The 24,405-nt window shown below is 40.4% G+C and overlaps 2 long non-coding RNA genes across 3 annotated transcripts; one reads left to right on the top strand and one right to left on the bottom strand.

Moving 5' to 3' along the window:
* Window positions 1–2,381: 2,381 nt before the first annotated feature.
* LOC128793867 (uncharacterized) lies at window positions 2,382–9,523 on the bottom strand. The gene is made up of 3 exons (XR_008432922.1): window positions 9,304–9,523; window positions 8,083–8,203; window positions 2,382–2,700 (listed from the first exon to the last, which is right to left on the bottom strand). It is a non-coding gene; the product is annotated as an uncharacterized LOC128793867 (long non-coding RNA).
* A 201-nt stretch (window positions 9,524–9,724) lies between these two features.
* LOC128793866 (uncharacterized) lies at window positions 9,725–18,456 on the top strand. 2 transcript variants are annotated; one of them, XR_008432920.1, is made up of 6 exons: window positions 9,725–10,130; window positions 11,479–11,519; window positions 12,134–12,325; window positions 12,864–12,931; window positions 13,829–13,997; window positions 17,824–18,456. It is a non-coding gene; the product is annotated as an uncharacterized LOC128793866 (long non-coding RNA). The 2 variants fall into 2 exon arrangements; XR_008432921.1 differs by lacking the exon at window positions 17,824–18,456 and adding an exon at window positions 14,429–14,828.
* The last annotated feature ends 5,949 nt before the right edge of the window (window positions 18,457–24,405 follow it).

Raw genomic sequence — 24,405 nt, 5'->3', positions numbered from 1 at the left:
ACTAAATTTCTGGGCAAATTAAATTAAAGTTTGGTTGGATTTTCTTATCCCCTGATGTGTTTCTTTGTTCCCTGTGGTTCTGATTTTAAGTTGCTAGCACCATGGGAATTACTGCCTCTATTTAATTAAATACTAGCTTTAATAAACCATTAGTAGTATTTTATAATTTAAGAGTGCTATGTATAGGTCAGGGGCACTCTGTGGTCTTTGTCCTGGCTGGTATTTTGGTTTTTAACTCTTATTCCCCTCTTATTCAACATTATCCTCTTATTCAACACACAACTTGATAGAATATATTATCTATTCTTTATATTTTCTTTTAGATTGGATAATTTTACATATAAACAAAATGCTCAAATTCCAGCTCAATATCATCACCAGCTAAAAGGTATCTTTCTTTCCCAAACTGATTGAAAGGTATTATAAACCTTCAACTCTTCAGGAGAAGTTGGAATTACTCTGACACTGTAGTACAAATGTTTGAGCATTTAACTTAATTAAATATGACCAAGATATACTTTAAAAACCAGGTTACTAAAAAAGGTACAAACCTTAGCTTATAGTTGCAGTTGCTCACAATGGATGAGATTTTTCCAAGCACTATTTAATTTTTTTTAATAAAATCACATATAAAATCACATGTCTAGAATCTCAAACAAATCAGCAAATGCTAAAACAACTGGAAAAAATAATTTCAATTCATTACTATTTCATAAAATATTATACTTGCCCAATTTTGACACAAGTGAGTAATTGCTCTGTTTTATGTCATTTTCCCCTTTTACCTCTAATTTTGTGTGATTTCAGTTTGAAACTTAGTCAAGCACATTGTTACTCTCTTGACTGCAGGAATTGGTTGCGATGCAGTGATTTCACACAGTGTTTGGCCATTCCCCTGGCAGAAATCTGTGGCTGCAGACTTCGTGGCAAAGTCCCTGCATTATTTAAGCATATCGTTTGCCTTCTGTTGACATCCCCAGGTAAAAAAAGTACCTTTTCCTTTAAAAAATTAAGATCATCAGTCCTTATCTAGATCAAAAGTGAACTTGATCAAGCATTATACTTGCTAATTTTGCACAAACAAAAAGAAATAAAACAGTCCAAAGATTTTATTTTTTTATTCCAGTCTTCCCTTCTCTTACATTTCTATAGGGTTTTTTAAACTAACACCAGAAGTTCCCCTGCTTCATGAAAATGTGAAATTTCATGAGCTGATGTCATCAGGTTGTCCACAGAAGTTTTGAATGTCCCATCCCTGGAAGTGTCCAAGGCCAGGTTGGAGCACCGTGGGACAGTGGAAAGTGTCCCTGCCCATGGAAGGGGGTGGGACTGGCTGAGCTTTAAGGTCCCTTCTAACCCAAACCATGCTGTGATTCTGTGAAAAATGTTTTGCTGATTATGCAATGGCCACACAAGGCTAAATGTAGCTTATTCTGACATCTCATTCCAGGGGAAGGGACTACTGGAGTTGTAGGCATAGCTAGCATCATGTTTTCCCAGCTTCCAGGAAATGTGGGTGTCTTGAACAAGATCTTGCACACAGATATCAGTTTTTGATAGTTAATCCCTGTCTCCTGAGCTTCTGTGATCCCTCTTTGAAGCCGTACAGCCTTTTATCTTCACACCTTCATGCAGCAAACACGTTAGTAGCATGAGTTCTTCGGTTTAAACCTGCTGTTTGCCCTGAATAAACCCAGGCTCCTGTGTTTTGAGGAAGAATGAACACACATCCATTTGCTCTTTGCATCCCTAGCAACTTTCAGATCTGCTTTATATTCCTTTCCCTGTTTTTTCTTTAGGAAGGGAAAGCTGTGTAACCTATTTAATTTCCCATCATAGTGAACCTCTTGCGTGCTTCTGATCACACCAGTTGTATTTGCCTGGACTTGTTCTAGCTCTCCATTAAACCCATTGGCCAGGTGGTGAAAATAAAGAAAAAGTCACTCAGCAATTCCTTGGCAGAGCCAAGCAGAGTGTAGACTTCAGAATCATTCTTTCTGAATGTGTTACATATTTGGGAGAAATGCAAAGTAAGCACCAGTTAGGGCTTAACCTGTAGTCTTCAATCTGTAATTATGCCCTGCTGGGGTAGATTAGATACCTAATTTGTATTCTGATCACTGGAATAGATATACATTTCATCAGGATTTGGGGTTTCTGTGGTCTGGCACCTGGTTACTCAGTGAGAAAATAAATTCTATGAAAGTTCGAATACCCCTAGGAGTATCAGCAACATCTGCTGAAGTGAAATAGATGCGTAGCCCAGGTGAAAATTCGAAAATTCACAAGGTGCCCTATTATGAATAACAAGACACATTTCAAAGATTATATTTACACTGGCCTAATATTTTCTTGGTGATATTTAATGTTCTGTAAAATAATAGCGTAGCACACAACAAAACTAAACAAAGAAGTAGCAGTGCCCTCAAGGAGAAGCAGATTGCAGAGTAAATCACAGGCACCAAAGGAATGCATTTGGAGAAGACTCTATTGAGATTAACTTTTTTTAACTGTACTACTTATGTATTTTTTCAGAAGACATAAACAGACTATAAAGCAGCGGCATTCTGGAAGCCATAAACTGAATTAATACCATTAACCCATGCAGTGGTTTTTCATCTGAGAGTGTAGAATGAGCCACACTGAGCAGCATCACACATCTCTGGGCTATCAAAGCTTCTGGTCTTTGAGATGATCATGCTGTAAAATGAAAAAAACATAACTTTAAACAAACTTTACATTGTTGAGCTCGATACAAAGGGAGGTGAAAATAGTGGCTTTATTGTGTTCCTAGTACTGCAGCATTTGCAGCACTGTGCCAACAGTGTGCCACCTTCATGTGACACGGGGTCACTCAGGGCAAGACACTCCCATGTGAGCTGCTCAAGTGAGTTGTGAGTTCAAGGGACTGGTGAGTTCCCAGTGCCAGTCCTGAACCGTTCCCTACAACCCACTGCTCTGTTTGATGCCTTATGAAGGCTGCCCTAGAACAGAGGCTGGACAGAGTTACAGAATAAAGCAGGGATTTGCTAAAAGGCCTCACTGGATCCACCTTGGGCAGCACAAGAGCCCAGCCAGGGCTACAGCCAAGGTGAGCCAAAAGGGTCACAGAATGGACGACCGCTCACAAGGTCTCTCGCTTTGATCAGTTCTGGCCCATCTGCATATTGGAGTTAATTGTCCAATTCCAGCTTTAGCCCATGAAGTCCCACCCTTCTTGTTTTTCTCTCTTCAGTTCACCATTGTTTATGCTCTTGGCCTGAGAGCTGGATCAGCTGTCCTTGGTCCCCAGCTAGAGAAGGAATTGTTTTGTCTGCCTGCTCTGTGCAGAGAGCTCACCATCCCCTCATATGAAGCCCAGACCCACACACTAAAGCAGCACAGAATTTGAAAAATAGAAAAGCTAAAACCTGAGGCATCATGTTCATGTCCCTGTACCATCTTATGCCAACAGGGTCTTTCACAATCCACATTTGTAACACCTACTGGGTCTCCAATGCTGAACATCATTTGGCAAGAAGAGCTGGATTTACATTCCCAAAAGTGTTCATGTACCTCCTGCACATCTGCAAGGCTGGGCTGACAGACTGGCAGTGTGCCCAGCACACTGGGTACACCCCCAGCCAGGCAGTACAGTCAGATATCACACAAATGTGCATCCTGGGTTTTGGGCATGTCTCCATTTAATGGTAGCTTTTCCCATGAAGAGCAGAGTGCTGAGTATTTGGTGTTCCAGGCTTTGTTATTTCCACTGTTTTTTTTCACCTGCCAACCACCTCTGAGCAACAAAAGTCAAGTAAATCTTTTTATAGGACCATTAAATACCCCGTGGAGGAAAACTGGTCAAATATGAGAATGATTCACATTTATAGCAAATGTAAATTTACTTTCTGAAGAGAATTAAAAGAAAAGTTGTCTCCATAATTTGTTATCAAACCACTTTGGAAAGGTTTAATCTTGCAAAGATGAGATTTTGAGAATATCATTCTTTCTACTTTTAAATGAGTGAGATGATTAACAACAGAACACTGCAGACCATTTCTGTTATCAGAGAAGCAGACCTGTGTGTTACAGGTGTCCAGAAGTAACTTGCTCAGCATCAGAAGACATCATTAGTTACTGCAAGTTTGTAATAATCACAGCTCTGCTGTCAGAGAACTTCTAAAAAACCAAAGCTCCAAATACTTGAAATGAAAGACAAAAAACAGTAGAAATTATATCTGCCTCTCACTCTGCTGTGGCCTCAATTATATAAACTCCTCTTGTTCTCCTATAATCATCAATCATATTTGCTAAATTTGCTAAAATTCCACCTTCAATTTATGTGTCCTGCCTTGAGTGATTCAAATACACATCAGTGGACTCTGGGTATGTGGCAGGAATTAAACAGAGCTGGAAACTCAGTGTATGGAAAGCATTTGAAGAGAAAGGCCAAAGGTGAAGAGGATTCCATGTGAACTTTTCACAATTTACAATATGACAAATTCTTGAAAATTACATCACCTACTGCATTATTTTCTGCAACAGTCTGAGCACAAATTTACCTGCCCAGCACCTTGGCTTGTGCTTGAGTTCATATTGCTACGAATACCTGAATTTTGGTGTTCTAATATTACAACTACAGTGCCCAAAATATTTGTCTCTGATGAGGAGACATTTGGAGGAGGATAGGATTTTTGGGAAGGAGAACAAGTAACTACTCTATACCTGGTAAGTGTGTTGGAAACTTAATTCTGATTTCACTAAAGCTTATGAATGGTTTATCATCGAATTCTTGAAGAGTAAGAAAGAGCTAGACCAAGACTGAATGTTTTTAGAAATCTCGCACTCTAATTTTTTTTGTATGACATCTACAGCAAAATTCTGCCATTGGGTTATTTCTACGTTATCTCAGTAGTGTCCCTGAAATACTATATAATTTGGGTCCAGTTAATATTGCAACTAAAGGTCTTTTTTTTTTTTTTTTTTTTTTTGGTGAGACTAGTTTTTATTTCTACTTTTATTTTTTTATTTTTATTTATGTTCTCATTTTATTTTAGTTCTAACATGCATTCCATTCAAAGAAGCCCATAATTTTTAATTAAATATTAAAATCACATTAAGGAAAACAAGTATTTTCAAAGCAAAATATTTTTGCTGCAGGGAAAATAGATTATTTATCCTTTAAAGGAGGGGGGAAGATAAATATTTCATAGTGAGATAAATATGTTGCTCAGTACTTAATCTTTAACATGTGCTGAAACCTGCGGGATTACAAGGGGTTGTATCAGTATTCAGTTTGTTACTGTAAATATTCTGCACCATGGAAGTACAGTTTGTGTTTATTGTTTAACTCAATTCTATTATACTGACTTATGTATAGTGCAAATTAAATGTGGATTTTAACTGGACTGTGGTGGCAGTTGGACAGCATCCCAAGCACAGGAGGCTCAGCTCTGTTCCATACTGCTCAGCCTGGTATGGGCATTAGAAAGGCTTTTTCCTGCTTTTTGCCCTCCATCCAAATGTATTGGCAAGTAAAGCAATAGCAAACAACACACCAAAAGGAGAAAATACTTTCAGTTGTTGGAAGGTCTTTCATTTAAAGTAAACTCCTGCTTTTAGATGCATGTCATCCTGACAGGCCTCTTCTGTCCTGCAGTGAGACAGATAATATCACAGCCTGCCTTAGATAAGGGATTCTGGGGTAACAAAGGACCAAATTATGGGACTTAGATTATTGATGCATTTAGAAATCACTTTTTTTTTCCTGTAACAGTGAAGGTGAAATGGATAGGTTTCATCGGGAGGGGCCATCTTGAACTTAAAAGCTTCCTTCTCCCCATACCTCTGTGCCTGACTGCTGTAGACAGTGTTTTGATTGTTATTACTGCAAAAAAAAAGTAGAAATAAAAATATGAAATGGCTTATTAAATCAATGTTTACATATATTCTTTCAAGGAAACAATGTTGCATTATTTTTCCTTACTTTTTTTTATTATGCCGTGTTTTAGGTATTAACAAGTTCCTATTCACGACTGCAAGTCCATAATTAATCACAATGACAAAAACAATGTTTCTGTGCGAGCAGGGTTTACCAAGTGGGACTGCTCAAGTCTTTTTCATTACATCCAGCAGCTTGCAGACCCAAGCTAAGCTGAACTTTCACTGCTGTTCCCAAATGCTTCGGGGTTTTGCATTATTTCAAATTCCTTGGCACTTTGGGAAGCAAGGATTCTGTCTGGGAAGATGAGCCCTGAGATTGTAACTTCAGACTAAAATGTGGGATTTTGGTTCAGTACATCTGAGTCAAACTGGGCAGCAGAATATCAGTGTAAATGAACTCACTGCTGTTTAATTAAGTGAAGTATAGATTTAGGGCTGAGAGGGATTAGATCTTTACATACCACTGCAATTTGCATTGCCAATGGTCCTTCATTTAAAATAAAATAAAAGGCTACTTTTTCTCTTTTTCTTGTCCAGACCCAGAATATAAATTTTGCAGGTTTCAAGTGGTTGTAGAATTAATTTTGTTCCCCGTGGCTTTTCCAGTCTGTCAGTTCCCCTCAGATAGAAATCCAAGGGGAAAAGGGGAATTTGACAACCTTGATAGAGATGTTCACCTTCTGCCATGATATGTTGTCCACATTCAATCCCAGAGAAGGTCACCAAGCACATGGAAAAATGAAACCAGGACATAGGTAACTTTAATTCCGAGCTTCTTCATAGAAAATATTCAATTACAAAGAGGTGTTTCTAATGCAAATTGATTTTACCCTCAATTAATCACTAAGAACACAATTCTAGATTGCCATAAACCCAAGAAACTATATTTTAATATCATTATACTCTGAACTCTGTAGTCTAGCATTATTTATAAGTTCTGCATAACTATTTTTGCAGTTCAGATCTCACATACCTGTTGTATTTAGAAGACTAATAGATCATTTACTCTGAAATTTCAGTTTTATGGCATCTAAGAGATCAAAAATAAAGAAAACACAAAGATGCAAAGGGCTTGAATTGAAAAAGACTCATGAAATTAAATCCAAACATTTGAAATCACAAGTCTGCAGATATCATGCAAGCTTAGTTTCTCATTGTCCTTGTATAAAACAATTAAATTTTAAAAATCTGTGTGTGTATTTCCAAGGACAGGCTAAGAGAGACCTTCTCCTTCTTTGCAGCTGGATGTGTGTGTCACTCTTTGTTGTAAGTCAAATTCTGTGATTGGTTCTAGGTTTTGACACAGATTTAAGAGAAGATAAATTTCATGCTTGAATCAATAAATACATTTCCTGGAAAGCATTGCCTTATTTTAGTATATTCCTGTCTTTTAGGTCTTCACGAAATAATTATTCTTGATATTTGTGTCATGAAAGAGAAATAGCTCATCTGAGCACAGACATGATAGTCTCATGAAAACATAGCTGTGCCTAAACCAGCAAGTCTGACTGATTTCATGTGTAAATAAATGGAAAATGACCTGTTTCCCTACTGACTGTGTGGTTACTGGGTGGAGCCAATTTGCAGTTGACTGTATAAGACCTTCAAGATGTATTTATGAGCTGCCTTGTCCTCTCATTTGTGCTGGTGGAAAGTTGGGATGGCTCTGTCAGAGGCAGTGGAACTCTGCAGATACATTTATTAAGAACAAATGAAGTTTTACTATCTTTAAAAGACAGTAAAATGATAAGAACAAGGATTTGTATTTGTCTGGAAATCAAGGTGGGTTCCAGTTCGTGACACATATTTCAACTGAATGACAATCTTCCCTTTGGACACCTCTTACAAAATGAAATTAATTTGAAACTTCTTGCCTGAAAATTGGAAAACCCAAAAACCTTGTTTATCTGTCATATTTATGGGCGATTTACATATGTATTACAAATATGGTTTGTCTATATAATCTCATAAATTTCACTCCACCAAAGAATAGGGGATCACAGGTTTTTCAACCCTTTTGGTGACCTCATTGCTTCTACAAAATCATTTCTCCTTTATTTATTCCATTAAGAAGTATTTAAAGCAATTGGCATGATTGAAAACGTGAAAGAAAAGAAGCTGGCATTGCAATATTCAAAAGTCATATTTCACATTTACCTGTTGAGTGGCTCCCTGTGTTTTGTCACTGAGCACAACTCGGAGAGTGAAGCAAATCCTTGCCCAACAAAACTGAAGAGGGATAACCAGCTGCCTTATTTCACTGGGAGAAATCTGGAATCTGGTGCAAAATGTGATGATGTGAAGAAAAAAAAAAAATTACCATGGCAACCTACAGTAATTTAGAGATATGGAAGAAGCATATGGAGGGTGCCAATTCCATGCACTAAAGCTCATAAATCCCAAATTACCCATAAATACCTAATTGTGTGTAATAGCAACCAAGGGGGCTCTTCTTAGGGGCTACAAAAAACTAAGTAATTATATTTTGGTTGCTAGTAGCTTAAAACAATTTGTTGTGTTCACCAACATTTATTTTAGAGAGGTATGTGCTATGTTATTTATCACATTTCCCTGGAGGACCCATTAATGCTGTTCACAGTAACAAAGTGCAAATAATGAACGTGGAAGTCACACAAGTTATTCCAAATACATATAGAATGCAGCCAGGCAAAGGGAGAGGATTTCCTGAATTTTGCTTGATAATCATAAGTTGAATGATCATAGCTACTTTTCTAAGAGATAAACTTTCATTTATGCAATATATTTATGGCCTCTTTCTTATTGTCTTTTGACACAGAAGGTGCTGAAAAATTTAAGGGCTAGGAAGGCAGTTTAGTCCTCAGAACACTGAGCTAATGAGCTGTTAAAGCATTTTCTGCCAGCTTTGGAGAGAGGATTAAAAAGTAATTCAAGATGCAAGAAGTGATATAACAACTTGTTAATTTACCTAGAGGACTTGTTTCCTTTTCTCCACCAAATGTCAATTTTTATTGGCAGCTTAACCACGGATCAAGGCAAGCACATGATAAATGAAAATAATTTCAAAAAGGAAATCTTAAAATCATAAAGTGGCTTGTGCTGGAAGAGACCTTGAAGCTCATCCACCCCCCCCCCCACCCCCGCACTTTGCAGGGACACTTCCCACTGTCCCAGGCTGCTCCCAGCCCCAGTGTCCAGCCTGGCCTTGGGCACTGCCAGGGATCCAGGGCAGCCCCAGCTGCTCTGGGCACCCTGTGCCAGGGCTGTGGAGAGCTCCCATTCCAAAGAAGTAGAAATTTGATTTTACCCTCCTTATGTTGCTAATAATTCCTCCCTTGACCCAAACCCTAAACTCCACCCCTGTGATACCCTATAAAACCCCCACGACCCTGCCTTTACCCAGTCTTTTGTCTTCATCTCCCTCCTCGTCCCCAGAGTTAATAAATGGATTGTTGATCTTTATAAAATGAAGACTTTTTTTGTTCCCCTGCCCAGCACCAGCAGCTGCACTCTCTCTGGACATGATGAACTCTGTTGCAACGTGACACAACACAGGGCCTGCCCACCCTGCCAGGGAACAATTCCTAATTGCCAAGATCCCATCCAGCCCTGCCCTCTGGCACTGGGAGCCATTCCCTGGGTCCTGTCCCTCCAGCCCTTGGCAATTGTCTCTCTCCATCTTTCCTGGGGCTCCTTCAGGCCCTGCAAGGCCACCCTGAGCTCAGCCCAAAGCTTCTCCTGTGCAGGTGAGCAATGCCAGCTGTGCCAGCCTTTCCTGCCAGCAGAGCTGCTCCATCCCTCTGCTCCTCCTGGCGCCTCCTCTGGGCTCTGTGCAGCAGCCCCAGGTCCCTCCTGTGCTGGCCAGGCTGGGGCAGCTCTGCAGGTGGCTCTCAGCTGAGGGCAGAGGGGCACAATCCCCTCCCCTGCTGCCCGGGCCGGGCCCAGCCCAGGGCAGGGTTGGGCTGGCGGCTCTCGGGGCCGGGCAGGGCCGGCTCTGCCCCGCGGCTCCCCCAGGGCTCTCCCGGGGCTGCTCCGGCTGCTCAGCCCCAGCCTGGATGGACCCCGGGGGCTGCCCCGGCCCAGGTGCAGCCCCAGCGCTCGGCCTTGGCAAAGCTCAGCAGATTCCCAGGGAATTCCCGCTTCTGGAGCTTGTCCAGGTCCCACTGCCACCTCAGCTCCTTGTCATCTGCAAATAAATTCAGACCAGTGAAGAAGTGGATATTAAGGTTCGTTTGCATATTTTAAATCCTTTATTACACAGATTTCACAGCTTTAGTTAATAATAACAGACAAATGAATAATTACCTCAGTGTCCAGTATCAACTAAGGCCCGATGCTTTTGTGCTCTTCATGAATCAGCTGACTCGAGATGGAAAGGTGAAGTAATGGCACTTTTAATTCAGTAAATGGAATTCTCAACACCCCAGTGCCCAGCCTGCTGTTGAACACAGAGATCAGATGAAGGGGTGAAAGGCGATGTGGACTGTGAGAAGTTGAAAAGATTCCTGCAGCAGGATATTTTGAAACTGAACTTCATTCTCTGCTGCACCTCAGTTTTTGAGAAATGATCCATTCTTCCTATTCCTCTGTGGGCTTTTAGGAATGCTGCTCGTATTTGTGATGTCTTCAGCTCTGGCTCCATTGTCTGTGAAATCTCTGTGTTCATACACTGCAAGCAAAGTGCAAAATGCTGAAACTTTTTTGAAGAATACTTTAGTACTTTTAAATCTAGTCATGTCCTTGTCTAATACATCTTAAAGCTTTAATTAAGAACATATAGCTAATGCCAGCTTTATTATAAACACAGGAAATCAAATTCTCATCATTAGTGTTAGGCTCTAAAAAAAGATCAAAAGGAAGCAGATGTAATGAAAGTCTTTCTCAAAATCAGAAAACATTGTATTAATCTGTTTTACTGGGTAAGACACAGGTTCTCACCACAGAAGATTAGAAAAAAATGTGTATGAAACTACTCAGCTAGACTTTAGCAGGGTTGTTTTCAGATGTAGGGTTTGCAGGTCACTCTTATTTGCAAGCTGAGTGCATCGTTATTAGCATTATTAATTGGCATTATTATGTGAAATGCTGAAGTAAGTTGTGTCCAGAAGTGTCAATTGTGAGTTTCCCCAGTCTGTTGTTACCATGATCCATGCTGCGAATCCTCACCCTGTGTTTCTGTTTCCTTCAGTCTGATGCTTAATAACTTCTGGCATTTGTTTGTGAATGATTACTTCTTGTCTCTGTGGAGATGCTACACCAACTTTTTATGTGCTGAAGTATTCCTCACTTCCAATCTGTGCTATACCTATGGTAAAAGAATATTACAGTAATTGTTTTGAGTATTACGAGTTTCTCATTATTGTTATATTACTCTTCCCATTGCTATTTTAGTCTTCCCATTATATTTTCAGGATTAATTAAACTGAGCCTAGAGACTTTCTCAGTGATCTTCTTTTCAGGTTTAAGTCCATTCTCACCTCATCAGAAAATGTATATACATGTATGTGTGCTGTACCTAAGATTGAAAGGATAATTGCTTCCACTTGCCTGACCATTGGATAAAATTATTTGCAGAGTTACAGGCAGTTCCTGTGAATGCTGAGAAGAGATTAGAGGTATGACTTTCATTTGAAAGGTATTCGGGTTGTTTATGGGGAGGCTTGTTCCAATCTATTTTGCAGAGGTTTTATCTTTTCAAAATGTTAGATTCAAGAACTTCCTCGGCCTTTGGGCAGACTGCAAACACTTTGTGGAGTCTCTAAAACTCACAGAACAGATGAAGATGCACATAACAGCTTTAAATTCAGTTTCCACACCTTGTTTTATTTTAAAGACATTTTGACTTTTGTTGAAACACGCTTTGTTTCAATTACTGTATAACCATAATGAACAGCTCCTGTCTGCTCACATCTCTGTTCACTTTGTTGTTCTTTTTTCTTCTTATGCCCTTGGGTGGCTTTCCCCACATGGCCAGATTCATATCAACACTTGTGATTGAAGCGTGTTCGTTGCTTTGCAGTCCAATGCTCTTTTTGGCTTGGAGTTAAATGACTGGGATTTGAAATCAATCAGGCTCCTGCTCAGAAGCTGTTCAGCACTGGTTTGCTCATGTTCCTTGGGCATAATGAGGCACTGAACAAGTTAAGGTTAAATGGATTTTTAAATCAATAAATACAAACCAACAGCCAACACAATGTCACAATTTTTTCTTCTACCCCTTTCTTTTTAGAACAAATACTGATGAGAAGCATTTCAATAACAACCTTTCCCATGGAGAAATTCTTCGTGATGTCCAGCCTGAACTTCCCCTGGCATAACCTGAGCCTGTTTCCTTTTGTCCTGCCTCTTGTTCCCTGGGAAGAGCCCAGATTCCACCTGGCTGTATCCTCTATGACTTTTTAAAAAATTTTTTAAGCTTCAGGTTTGTTTGGAAACAATCCTTGGCTGAAGCACAACATCAGTACAAAGTGAATTTGGTGACGATGAAATAATTAAAAGTAAAATAATGTAGGCTAAGGCATTTTATTTAGAGAAGTAAAATAATTCCGAAGATTACTGCACTTAATTTTAATTTCTTATACTCAGTGTGGACAGTTCCAACTGCGTTGATTTGCTAACAACAGTGTTTTTGCCATTTCAGCATCTGGAAGCCTTACTGTTAAATAATCAATATTTATTATTAAAAATGGAGAAACATTTACTAAACTTTCATGGGAGATTTTCCTGACATGCTTTTGGCATCCCTTTGTTAATGAAAACTCTCGGGACTGTTTTCAAAATTTTTCAATGGATTTGCAGAAGAAAGAGGGGAGGAGAAGAGGCATTTCTAGTTCCAAACTTCTCAAAATTAACCATATAGAATAAATAGTGCTTAGCAAGTAAAAATGATGAATTTAGCATAAGATTCTGCGATTTTACTCCTTTTAATGGACTTCATCTTTTTTTTTTTGTGATCAAAGGAACTGCAGACTGCTCCAACGCCAATGGAAGTTCATGAGAAAAAACCAATTTCCTGTTTTGAACAACTGTAAGTTGCATAAGTAGTGATATTTTTTGTTCCAAAATATACTGAGTGAATCTAAGTTTTTCCTCTGTCTTTGTTTTAGATTTATAAACTCTTTAAACCTTTCTAGATGCAATCTGATATTTCAGAGGCTGGTATTAAGAGACTTGTCATTCCTTCAAATTTCAAAATCCAAGCAAACATTCAGTCTTTTCATCTTTTTCCATGAATAAAAATATTTTGTTTATTAAAAAGAAGAAGGATCATATTCTAGACATCTCTTATCCAGGGCAGATTGGTGACTTCTTAGTGTCACACGAATACTAATGTTAGCTTTTGTAAACCCTCATTCCAGAACATGTTAACAGTATGAGCAATGTCCATTTCTTTTATAAAACTGGAAAAATATGGATTTTCTGCATAGTCATCCCAATGGCGTGTGCTTCTAGTCAGACTGTTTTGTCTATACAATTAAATATGTTGTGTTTGGGCAAATTTTGGCCTTGATTTTATTTATAGGGGAAAAAAAGTATAATGCTTTATAATGTGAAAAACTCCTTTTTATTTCAATCAAGTTTCTGTCCCTGTGTGTTGTTTATAATTATGTAAATAAAAATAGTTTCCTCTATACAGATACAGATTTAAGGAGCTGAATTTGTAATGTATGTGAATCAACACTTAGACTTGTTCTGTCATTAATGTCTTGTAGTGTTGAGGATCCTTAGGAATCCCATTCTTACCCTAAATAAAGCTAATTTATATAATTAAAGTATACCTAGACATGGACTAGATTGCATATGTGGAGTTCCTGAATAAGTTCCTTATTAAACCAACCCCTTTCAGATCATGATTTTGAAGTTAGTTTTCCCTTTATTTTTCCCACCTTGCTCAGATAAAGTTGTTTTGTGCTGGTCTCTGCAGGAAGTGAGCAAAGGTGGGATTAAGGAATGTGGAATTCTAAGGAGCCAGCTGAAGATGGAAGTGATTGAAGTATGAGGGATGTCTTTGTGTTCCTGCTGAAGGTGGAGGGAACCCACCAACTCACACTTTATGTGCTTTGGCTTCTTTTTGCAGCATGGGAGTTTTTAGGGTAAGCAATGTGCCCTTTGCAATAAATCTCAGACAAAAAAGGTCAAAATGTGGGATTGTGTATTTACTAGAAATCCAAAGGCTTTAGTAACTTTACCAAGATATAAAACCTAAAGAATTTTACTGACTCTCCAGTGATCAAGATAACCTGTAAGCCAGTCTTGCAGAACTGTAATGAAATGTTCCAGCTGAGGCATGAATTTTGCCCATCTATACTGTCCTGTGGCAGCTGATGGATTTCAAAGAAGAAAATCTATTACAATATTTTAGTTAGTTCTTGAAAGGAAATCAATTACGCAGCTCAGTTGTGGGGCAGAGTATTGTCTTAGGTTGCAAATTAAGATGTAACCAAAAGTTTGTATTCTATCACCAACTATTAAAACCAGGTGGGGCAGTGTTCTTTGTCTCCTCCATGATCCATCTTCCCTCCAGGAGATCTCTTCTCTTCGTGGCCAGTGAGTGTCCCTGGATGGCTGAGAAAATTCCATCATCCCAGGGGGAGATGCTCCACCCAGGGGAGGAGCCAAGCATTCCTACCTGGATACAATCTGACCTTTTGGGACACCACAGCAGCCTTTGCTCACTGCATTCCCAGAGGAGCAGCTTTCTTCCCCACTGCATTCCCAGAGGAGCAGCTTTCTGCCCCACTGCATTCCCAGAGGAGCAGCTTTCTTCCCCACTGCATTCCCAGAGGAAGCCCAGGCCCATCTCCAGCAGCCCTGGAGCTTCAGAGGAAAACTCCAGCCTTGTCCAGGATCCTGCTCCAGCAGAAGCACAGCTGGCACTGCAGGAGGGCTGAGCCCCCATGGAATGGCACTGCTGCCACACCCTGACCCACAGGGTGGCAGCTCCTCTTCTCACTCTGCAGTGGTTTTGTGCTATTGCATTTATTTTAATTTTCCTATTAAATTGTGGTTCTGACTCTCACTGGTTTGCTTTCAAACTAGTACAAGTATCTTCATAGGATTATTATAGAATCATGAAATGGTTTGGGTTGGAAGAGACCTTAAAACCCATCTAGTCCTACCCCCCTACCATGGGCAGGGACACCTTCCACTGTCCCAGGCTGCTCCAAGCCTCAATGTCCAACCTGGCCTTGGACACTGCCAGAGATCCAGGGGCAGCCCCAGCTGCTCTGGGCACCCTGTGCATTTTGCAGTGCCCTTGTATTCATCCGAGAGACTTCTTTATTTTTGAAAGAGAAGAGGAAGAATTCAAATACCAACAGTTTTAGCTGGGTATTTGGTGGCCTTCACCTGTGACCAGTGGAAGTGAGTTTTCTTCAGAATTAAGGTTCTGATTAGAGGCGTCTGGCTGGCAAAGCTGATCATTTAGGAGAGTGTAAAATCCCTTTTTTGAATTGTAAAGCTTTAACAGATGCTCCTCATGGATGAGGAACACAATTACTCAATAAGCATTTTGCAGGTTTTTTTCAACACTTCAGTACAGGAACATTTGCTGCCTCCCTTCCTAGTCACAGGCATACAACACTGGGATTAATCATTCTCAGGCTAAATCCTGTACTCACAATCTCCTCTTTTAAACCTGTGCTTACAGAGCAATCCCAACTGAATTCACCACGAGTAGGAAAATTTCCTTTGGGAGCTCCTGCTAATTCAAGTGACTCAAAATAGCTCATTCAAAACAATTGTATTGTTTATTCACCCAGAAGAACACAGGAAGGCCCATTCCTCTGAGAGCTATGGTAACTTTCCCAGTTTTCTGAAAGTTTAAGAAGCTCAAGCTTGACCCAAATACCTTGAGTTCAGAGCAAGGAGACAGAGCAGCTCTCTCTATCCATAAATTTTGCTGGAATATGGCCATGCATCCACTCATCCCTTCCCAGTTTGGGGTTGCTCTGCCCAAGAGACTAATATCCCTGAGAGATGAACTACAATCAATTTCTGCCAAACTGGCCAAAATTATCATAATTTAGTTTAAGAAAGTTAACAATGGTTGGAAAAAAAAAGTTGTCAGTTTTAGTTTCTTCTCAGGTTATTTGCTAGCAGCTTATACTTAAATTTAGGAGTGGAAAAAACATCTTAGACACAGGATTTAATCTACTATGATTACTGAAATTATGTTTATTTTAGTGAAACTAAGGCAGAGGCTTATGTCAGGATAGTTTAAAAATATTTTAATTAGAAACTGCTGAAACACTTCTAGGCATTTTTACTGCACTTTTGTGTAATAAAAGGGCTTAGATAAAATCAAATATTGTGGTTTGCTCTTGTCCCAGAGTTCACAGACTTTACGACACGTGGATATGTGTTCATTCAGGAGGCTGTGCTGTAGTTTGTGCTCCCTTAGGAAGTCAGGGCCCCTCCTCTCTGGCAATTCCAGTTTTTCCAGGGTTGGAGTCACCTTGACAGCTGTGTCACACCATCAATCCATCTACTGCTGCCACGTGGGGGTTTTGTGTCATCCTTCATATACATCCTTTGGCTCCACTATTACACCTAATTGTTTTAATTTATTTGATTTTGCAACCCTAAAGTATTAAAGGTGCCAAATTTCAAAGCATGACCAACAGTATCAAGTTTAACCTCTTTAAAAATGTTGTTTTTTGTAGAGAGCTTCCTTTTGATGTTAAATCTTGTATCACCCACCAGCTTTTCTTTCTCATTTTGGGTAAGATCAACATTATTTAAAAGGCAGTGCTTTTAAAGTTTGGAAGTGAAAAATTATTTCATTTTTCCATTTTATACTTTTTTAAAATTTAAAGAAAAAAAGTGCTTATCTTTTCTTCTGTCTTCCACACACAACTCTGGTGCTATACATAGACAGGAAAATGAGATTTCAAAGATGTTGTATCTGGGCTTACTCTATGGAAAAAATATACTTTCTATTTTAAGTGGTGGATTTGTTTAAGTTAACTTGATAAAAGCTGGAATTGATGACAAGATGATTTCATACAACTCTTGCTAACAAGCTGCAGACATCACCAGTGTGTCAAAACAGCACTGCCAGAGGCATTCTGGCATCAGGCTGGACTGGTAACTCCAGAGCACAGAAACAGCTTCTGGCAGCTCTTTTATTCCTGAGTACTGCTGATTAAAGGCAGCTTCAGTTGCTGTTTTCTTTCCTTCCAGACATTTTCATTCACATACACTGTTATTGTTGCTCACAAATAGAAAGGTAAAGATTTTAAAATTAATAAAAATGAAAATGTAGATGTATGTCTTGACTGGATGTGAACTGGAATTTTAGAATTCTTTTTTCTTCTACAGCTAGGCCGCTGTGTCTCCGTTGTGATGCACAGCTCAGGTGCACTTGGCACCTCAGGAATTTTTGGATGTTTGCCCTTTGTCTTTGTCCACCTCCTTCAGGAGATGTGTCTATGAAAGAGTTTAGGACTGCTATGGGAATGAATATTCTTGTCATTTCAATAGATATAAAGTGACATTTTCTGAGAGATATTTATGTAAATAATTTTTTTTATGAATAATGTTGGACTTGAAATTTATTGCTTTGATTTTAGAAACCTGTGGGACTAAACCACAAATGCTATGCAAAATCTTCGATTTTGATGTGAAATGAAAGTGCCATTAAATTTTAAACTGTAGTTTATCCTTCCCTTTTCTGTTCAGGGTGCTGATAATGTCTAAAGATTTCTCCTGTAAGCAAAGAATTTGCAATTAAAACTTTTACCTATCCAATACTCATGAAGAATGCTTTCTGAAACCGTTACAAGCTTTAGATTAGGTTTTCAAATTATAATAGATTTCACATCAAAAGTGTGATGCTGTATTTTACTCACAAAATGTGCTATTTTGATTACTTATTTTTAATTGAGATTTTTATCGTTTTACATATCTTTTGTATAGGCAAATGTGGGGGAAACAGCTGTGTAAAATGAGATGGGAATTTGTATCTGCTGGAGCTGGAAGCTCAAAACCTGAAGCCCTGAAGTTCCCAACAGAAAGATTTGTTCACGCTGTTCACATCCCTGGAAGGCCATGGAATAGTCCTGGAACAGCAGTGGATTTTGGGAGTGTGTCTGTGTGCTTGTGTAGACAGCTGCTGCTCATGATGCTTCAGCCCGTGCTCCTGCTGAGCTGGAGCAGTGGAAATATATATATTGGGTTGTTTGAAGTGTTTAACTCACCAGAGCTGCTTCCCAAAACTGAGCACAGCTGCTGTTGAGCTGTTTGTGCACGGTGTGGTGCAGCTCCCTGAGCACAGGCACCTGGTGCTGTTTTGGAAGCACCAGTGAAACCAGGACGTCCAGAGTAGCCACAGCAGATGCAGGGTGGGTGAATCATCAGCTGGATATTTATGCACCAAAGTGTCTCTGCTTTAGTAATCTGAATTATTTCTCAAAACTCATTCCGAACTAACTTGGGAATGTGCATTAGACAGGTCTGTAAAATATAACTCTTTATCAGTCACCAGGTCCTGTGGCCAGTTCTGGGCCCTTGTGGAAAGAGAGCCCTGGAGGGGCCGGAGCGTGGCCAGGGAAGGGAATGAGCTGGGAAGGGGCTGGAGCCCCAGGAGGGGCTGAGGGAGCTGGGAAGGGGCTCAGCCTGGAGAAAAGGAGGCTCAGGGGGGCCCTTCTGGCTCTGCACAACTCCTGCCAGGAGGGGACAGCCGGGGGGGTCGGGCTGTGCTCCCAGGGAACAGGGACAGGAGGAGAGGGAACGGCCTCAGGCTGGGCCAGGGCAGGCTCAGGGTGGACAGCAGCAGGAATTTCTGCATGGAAAGGGTGCTCAGGCCTTGGCAGGGGCTGCCCAGGGAGGTTTGGAGTGCCCATCCCTGGAGGTGTCCCAGGAAGGGCTGGAGGTGGCACTCAGTGCTCTGGGCTGGGGACAGGGTGGGCATCGGGCACAGCTGGGACTCCATGGGCTGGGAGGGCTTTTCCAACCCCAGTGGTCCTGGGATTCTGTTACCTCGTTGAAGTGAATGCAAAAAGTAAAAGCTAAAATCCCTGAGGAAATGAAGTCACAGAGGAGACACTGCAGTGAACACAGGGCAACTTCTATTTTGTGCAGGTGGACAGGCCTTTGAGTTTAAATTGCAGAGACACTGGTAATGTCTGATATATGGCTCCAGATGTTGCATCAGTAGTCACAGATTTAAAGATAACTCTTGATATTGTCAAAGGGCCTCATCCTCTTCATTTTCCATTCTTTACTATTTATGTCAAATGTCCCATTTTAACACTGCACTACATATTTCTGCCCTGAAGTTTAATATATGTGTACTCACACAGACAAATGCAAAAGTTGTGTTAATTCTGTGGCGTATTAAAAACACAAAAATAAATTAAATGGGCTCTTTACTTGTACTCTTGAATTATCCATTCAAGCATTTTAGGCAGACTCCTTCTAATCCCCTGACTGCACCTGGAGGGGTGCTGGTAGAGCACCAAAGGGATGGTGGGAGGATATGACATATGACACTGGGGCAGGATCTGAACGCAGACAAATGAAATCTGTCAGCCAGCTCCTCAAAGCCTGCCACAGTTCTTATCAGTGCTTGGTTGAGTTGGCTTGATACACAGACTCATTGTATTATTCAGCTGGTTTGATTTTCCTTTTTGTGACAACCTTACCCTGGAGACCATCCATCTCTTTGCAGTGTTGGAGAATGACTCAAACTGAGTGATATTTCAATATAATTTATAATCCTACACTGCAAACAGAAGTGATGGTTGCTTCTAACCACTGTGAACAATTCCAATAGGTACATTGGACTTTGTTTTCTTGGAAATATTTTGGAAATACTTTGGGAAAATTTTCATAGCCTAGAGTAGTACATTTTAAAGCAGAAGAGCTATGAAATACCCTGTAAAGGACAGGAATCTTTTATATATATATGCCCTGGCTGTTAATGGTGCATGTGAACAACTACAGCTGCACCAAATTATTTGCCAAAAATTCAAATGGTAGCTATTATCAGCTTTCAGCTTAAAAACAGCAATGATGAGACATCCTGAGAGGAACATCCCCCACACTGTGCCCATTCACTGTCCAACTGGTTTAGTTTTCACTGTATTTTTGCTCTGATTTCCTTTGGGTCCCACCAATAGAGATAATGAGCTTTCAAGTAACAAATTTGATTGATCAATCCTTTTCAACTACATAGCATAAATAAAAGGTTTAGTGTTTATATAAGCTGTGGCTGTCCCTGGATCCCTGGCAGTGCCCAAGGCCAGGTTGAACAGGGCTTGGAGCAGCCTGGGACAGTGGAAGGTGTCCCTGCCTGTGGCAGGGGGTGGAACAAGATGAGCTTTAAGGTCCCCTCCAAGTCAAGCCAATCTATGAGGCTTGGATTCTGTGCAATAATTAAAAGTAAATTTTAGCATGCAGAGTTTTCTTTTACCATAATTGTTCACATTTCAAAATATTTTTGAAATATACCATAGAAATATTTTTTAATGAAGCAGCTTGCACTTCAGTGTTTTATTTTTCATTTTAATAATGTAGTTACATGTGTAAAGTACAAAGAGAGGCAATGTACAAAGGCTGTAACTGAAATAGAAATGTACAATATAACACAATAATAATCCTATTAAGTAATTCTATTTGCTGATGCAATACAAGGCAAGTCAAAAATGCAGTCTTTTTTGTACACCTGTCAAATGGCTGTATAATAATTCAAATGCTGACAACTGGCATTGTTCTCTGACTGGCAAACAAAGCAACTATTTCAGTGTCTGATCCATTTTTTTTGATTGTGACTATGTTAAATGACATACTGCATCAAACATTTACAAAAAACAAGGGAAAGGGGCTTTTTTTATTCTATATTCAAATGAACTAACAAGTGCTGGCACATTCACAGATGCCAACAGCTAATCAACAAACACTAGAAACAAATCATCCCCTTGCCTAAATGTGGGAGATTTTGTGACCAAAGTGCTGCCCCAGCCCTGGGCCAGCACAGGAGGGACCTGGAGCTGCTGCACAGAGCCCAGAGGAGGCTCCAGGAGGAGCAGAGGGATGGAGCAGCTCTGCTGGCAGGAAAGGCTGGCACAGCTGGCATTGCTCACCTGCACAGGAGAAGCTTTGGGCTGAGCTCAGGGTGGCCTTGCAGGGCCTGAAGGAGCCCCAGGAAAGATGGAGAGAGACAATTGCCAAGGGCTGCAGGGACAGGAGCCAGGGAATGGCTCCCAGTGCCAGAGGGCAGGACTGGATGGGATCTTGGCAATTAGGAATTGTTCCCTGTGAGGGTGGGCAGGCCCTGGCACAGGGTGCCCAGAGCAGCTGGGGCTGCCCCTGGATCCCTGGCAGTGCCCAAGGCCAGGCTGGACACTGGGGCTGGAGCAGCCTGGGACAGTGGAAGGTGTCCCTGCCATGGCAGGGGATGAGATGGAATGATCCTTCCAACCCAAACTGGCCTCTGATTCCATGGAAGGTGGGAGGTGTGTGTATTTCCTAATGCCTGTTTGCTTGATCCTGAACACAAGCACCCCCAAAACAATACATTTCCTCAAAGCCCCCATTCCAAGCTCTTTGCCCACGCCCGGTTCTCATATGTTAAGCACCCAGATGTCACTTAGCTCATGCTGTAAGTAGAGAAGAAGAATTAACAATGCCCCTAAATGTCTGAATTCTCTGATTTGAAAGAGTAAAAAGCTGCTAGGAGACATTTCTGAGGAAAAGACGGTTATGGTGTTATTCCAGCATCACTCTCAGTAGTTTATGAGGTGATGCCAGTCAGGTTCTGAAAAGGGAACTCAATGAGGCTCCCAAACGAGATAAATCTCTGATTATTTGACATTTATATGTATTTGGATGGCAAAGCTCAGCTGTTAGTAACTGTTACCTGTTCATGCATTTGCCTGGTCAGTGTAAATCTTCTTTACAGCTTTCCTACAAGATCTTTTGTGGTTTTATTCTGGATTTTTTTCTCTGGATTCAGTCAGTGCCAGCTACATGCAGACTTCAGCAAAACTGTGTTCAGAGAAAAAATAAATTACTTAGTAAAGCAGAGACTAATTCAACCAGGCTGACAATTCCCTAATGATGATGATTTAGATTCAATTTCCTCTTTTACTCTGCCTTAGACTAACTTTTGAGCCAACAATAAAATACCACCAGAATTTCATCCACCCACAGTTTAAGAATTTTGCCTCTTTGTTTTTCTTTGCTTTTCAAAGGGCTCCCTGAAACAAAATGGGGTCATTTCAAGTTGCAAAGCAAAATCAATTAAACTTCTGAAGTTCTACAATCAATGGAGAAAAAGTGGCAAGTTTTAGTTTTAATTTGATCTGCATAGTTTTTCTTAGTTTTTATTGCCTGGTTCAGTACCTGAATCAAAAAAGAAATCATTCACAGAGCTCTAATGATGCTCTCTTTCAGAACTAAGATTAAGCCATACTGATCCCTGAAGAAATAGTTAGAACTGCACTGGCCAGGAGTGGGAGTAAGCCTCTCAAAATTGGGTATTATGAGAGAAAAGAATATGTTAAAAGGACACACTCCCTGGCTACTTTGTCTGGGGAAGAATATTTGTATAAAAATTAAAAATAATTGTATTGCTTCTCAGCCATAATTTATCAAAGGGAAAGTCTGTGTAGTTTGTTTTTTCCATAAAAATCCATGTATCATAAAACAGCTGTTCTGAGGAACACTTTGCATCTTGTCTGGGAGTGCTGGTGCATTCTTGCATAAGCATTCCATACTTGTGAGTAAGCAGCAGCTTCTATAGCCTAGAGAGGCACCAGAGCAGTATATGTGCAGCATCCAGCAAATAACCCCAATTTTCTGTCAGCTTTGGGAGCCTTTTTCTGCACTGTTTTATTGCTTTCATGGCTTTACCTGTGAAACATATCTGAAACAGTTACATCACTTTATGTGTATGGAAGATTATCATGTGAAGAGAGGCTTTCTACAGGGGGTTGTAGGGAGGCATTGAGCATGTCAGGAATATTTGAAACAAGGATAGGACTTGCTCCTGGATCCCTGGAAGTCTCTAAGGCCAGGCTGGATGGGGCTTGGAGCAACCTGGGAGAGGGGAAGGTGTCTCTGCCCGTGGCAGGGGTGGAATGGGATGAGCTTTAGGTGCCTTTCAACCCAAGCCAGTCTGGGATTCTCTGATTCTTGCAGAGCTTTACTGGTTCCAGTTCTGAAGACTAGCACAAGTTATGTAGGACATCAGAGCTCCAGACAAAGTTGATTTAATAAGCAACCACAGACTTTCCTTCCTCCTTACCCTATCATAAATTTTTCTCTGTCCTCTGAGACCACCAGTTAGTTCTGTCCTCTTTCTTTCTCATCAGATTTTAAATTTTTGAGGCAGGGATCATCCCTTTCTAGTGCTCTTCTATTTCCTCCCTTTCCTCCCCAAAACTGAGAACACAGTCAGAACATTAAAAAAAAAAAAAAAAAAAAAAAAAAAGAAAACAACCACCCTGTAAGAAAGAATGCAGTGGCAAATATTCCCTTTTCAAATAGAATCATTACCATAGCACAGCTATCCTTCAGCTCCCAGCAGCTGCAAATGGAACAGGAAGATGTTAGTGTTCACTTCCACTGAACTCATTCTACAAACCACTAAGAGGAGCAAGGGAATACATTTGGAGAGCTTTCATGTGGTTAAAGCGACAGGGGAAATTCAGGCTTTGATATGCCCTTGTTCAGTAGATCTGCCTCACTTTGTGCCTGCCCCTCAAAAGGCAAGGCTGAAAAAATATTAGAGGGCTGTTGAAAGGGATTGGAAAAATGAGAAAAGGCTCTAATTAAAAGGACAAAAATATACTTGGAAAGTGTTTCTCAGTGGTTTTTAAGTTCAAAACTGGACCACCTATCCAAATCTCCTCATTAAAAGTCAGATTCAATTTTCATGCTGAGAGCTTGATACCAGGTTTCTACCCAGCTAGACAAATACTTAGTGCTTTGATTTCTACATTACCAAGGTGTCTAACAGGCACTGATTGATACCTGTGTTTGTGACTTGATGATCTAGGTAGGGAAAAGTCAGCATCCACCATTGCCAATTTGGTAGTGAGAGCTCAGAGGTCAAGAGATTTGTCCACAACAGCCTGGAATGCAAAGCACAGTCCCTGGCTCTGGAATGCCATATCACCCAATGGAAAGCTGGGAACTTTCCCTTTATCTTCCCTTCCCTTCCCTTCCCTTCCCTTCCCTTCCCTTCCCTTCCCTTCCTTCCCTTCCCTTCCCTTCCCTTCCCTTTCTTTTTCTTTTCTTCTCATTTCATTTCACTTTTCACTTTAGCACTGTCATCTCTGTACCTTGCCAACTCACTCTTCTATTGGCAGGACCAGAACTGTGGAAAATCTAGGATGGAAAGCAAAGTTGATACTAGCCAAAGTTTTCCTTGAGTAGCTGTGGCAAGGCTTGAGGAAAAAAAAGTATCAAATCCCTTTTATATATAAAGAAATATATGTGGAGTCCAGCTAAAGAGGTGTCAAAACACCCCAGTAACACTCTCTAACTCATTGC

Source organism: Vidua chalybeata, chromosome 11 (assembly GCF_026979565.1).
Source record: "Vidua chalybeata isolate OUT-0048 chromosome 11, bVidCha1 merged haplotype, whole genome shotgun sequence".
NCBI lineage: Eukaryota > Metazoa > Chordata > Aves > Passeriformes > Viduidae > Vidua > Vidua chalybeata.
Note: the sequence above shows the minus strand (reverse complement) of the source record. Positions and strands in the feature narration are given on the sequence as shown.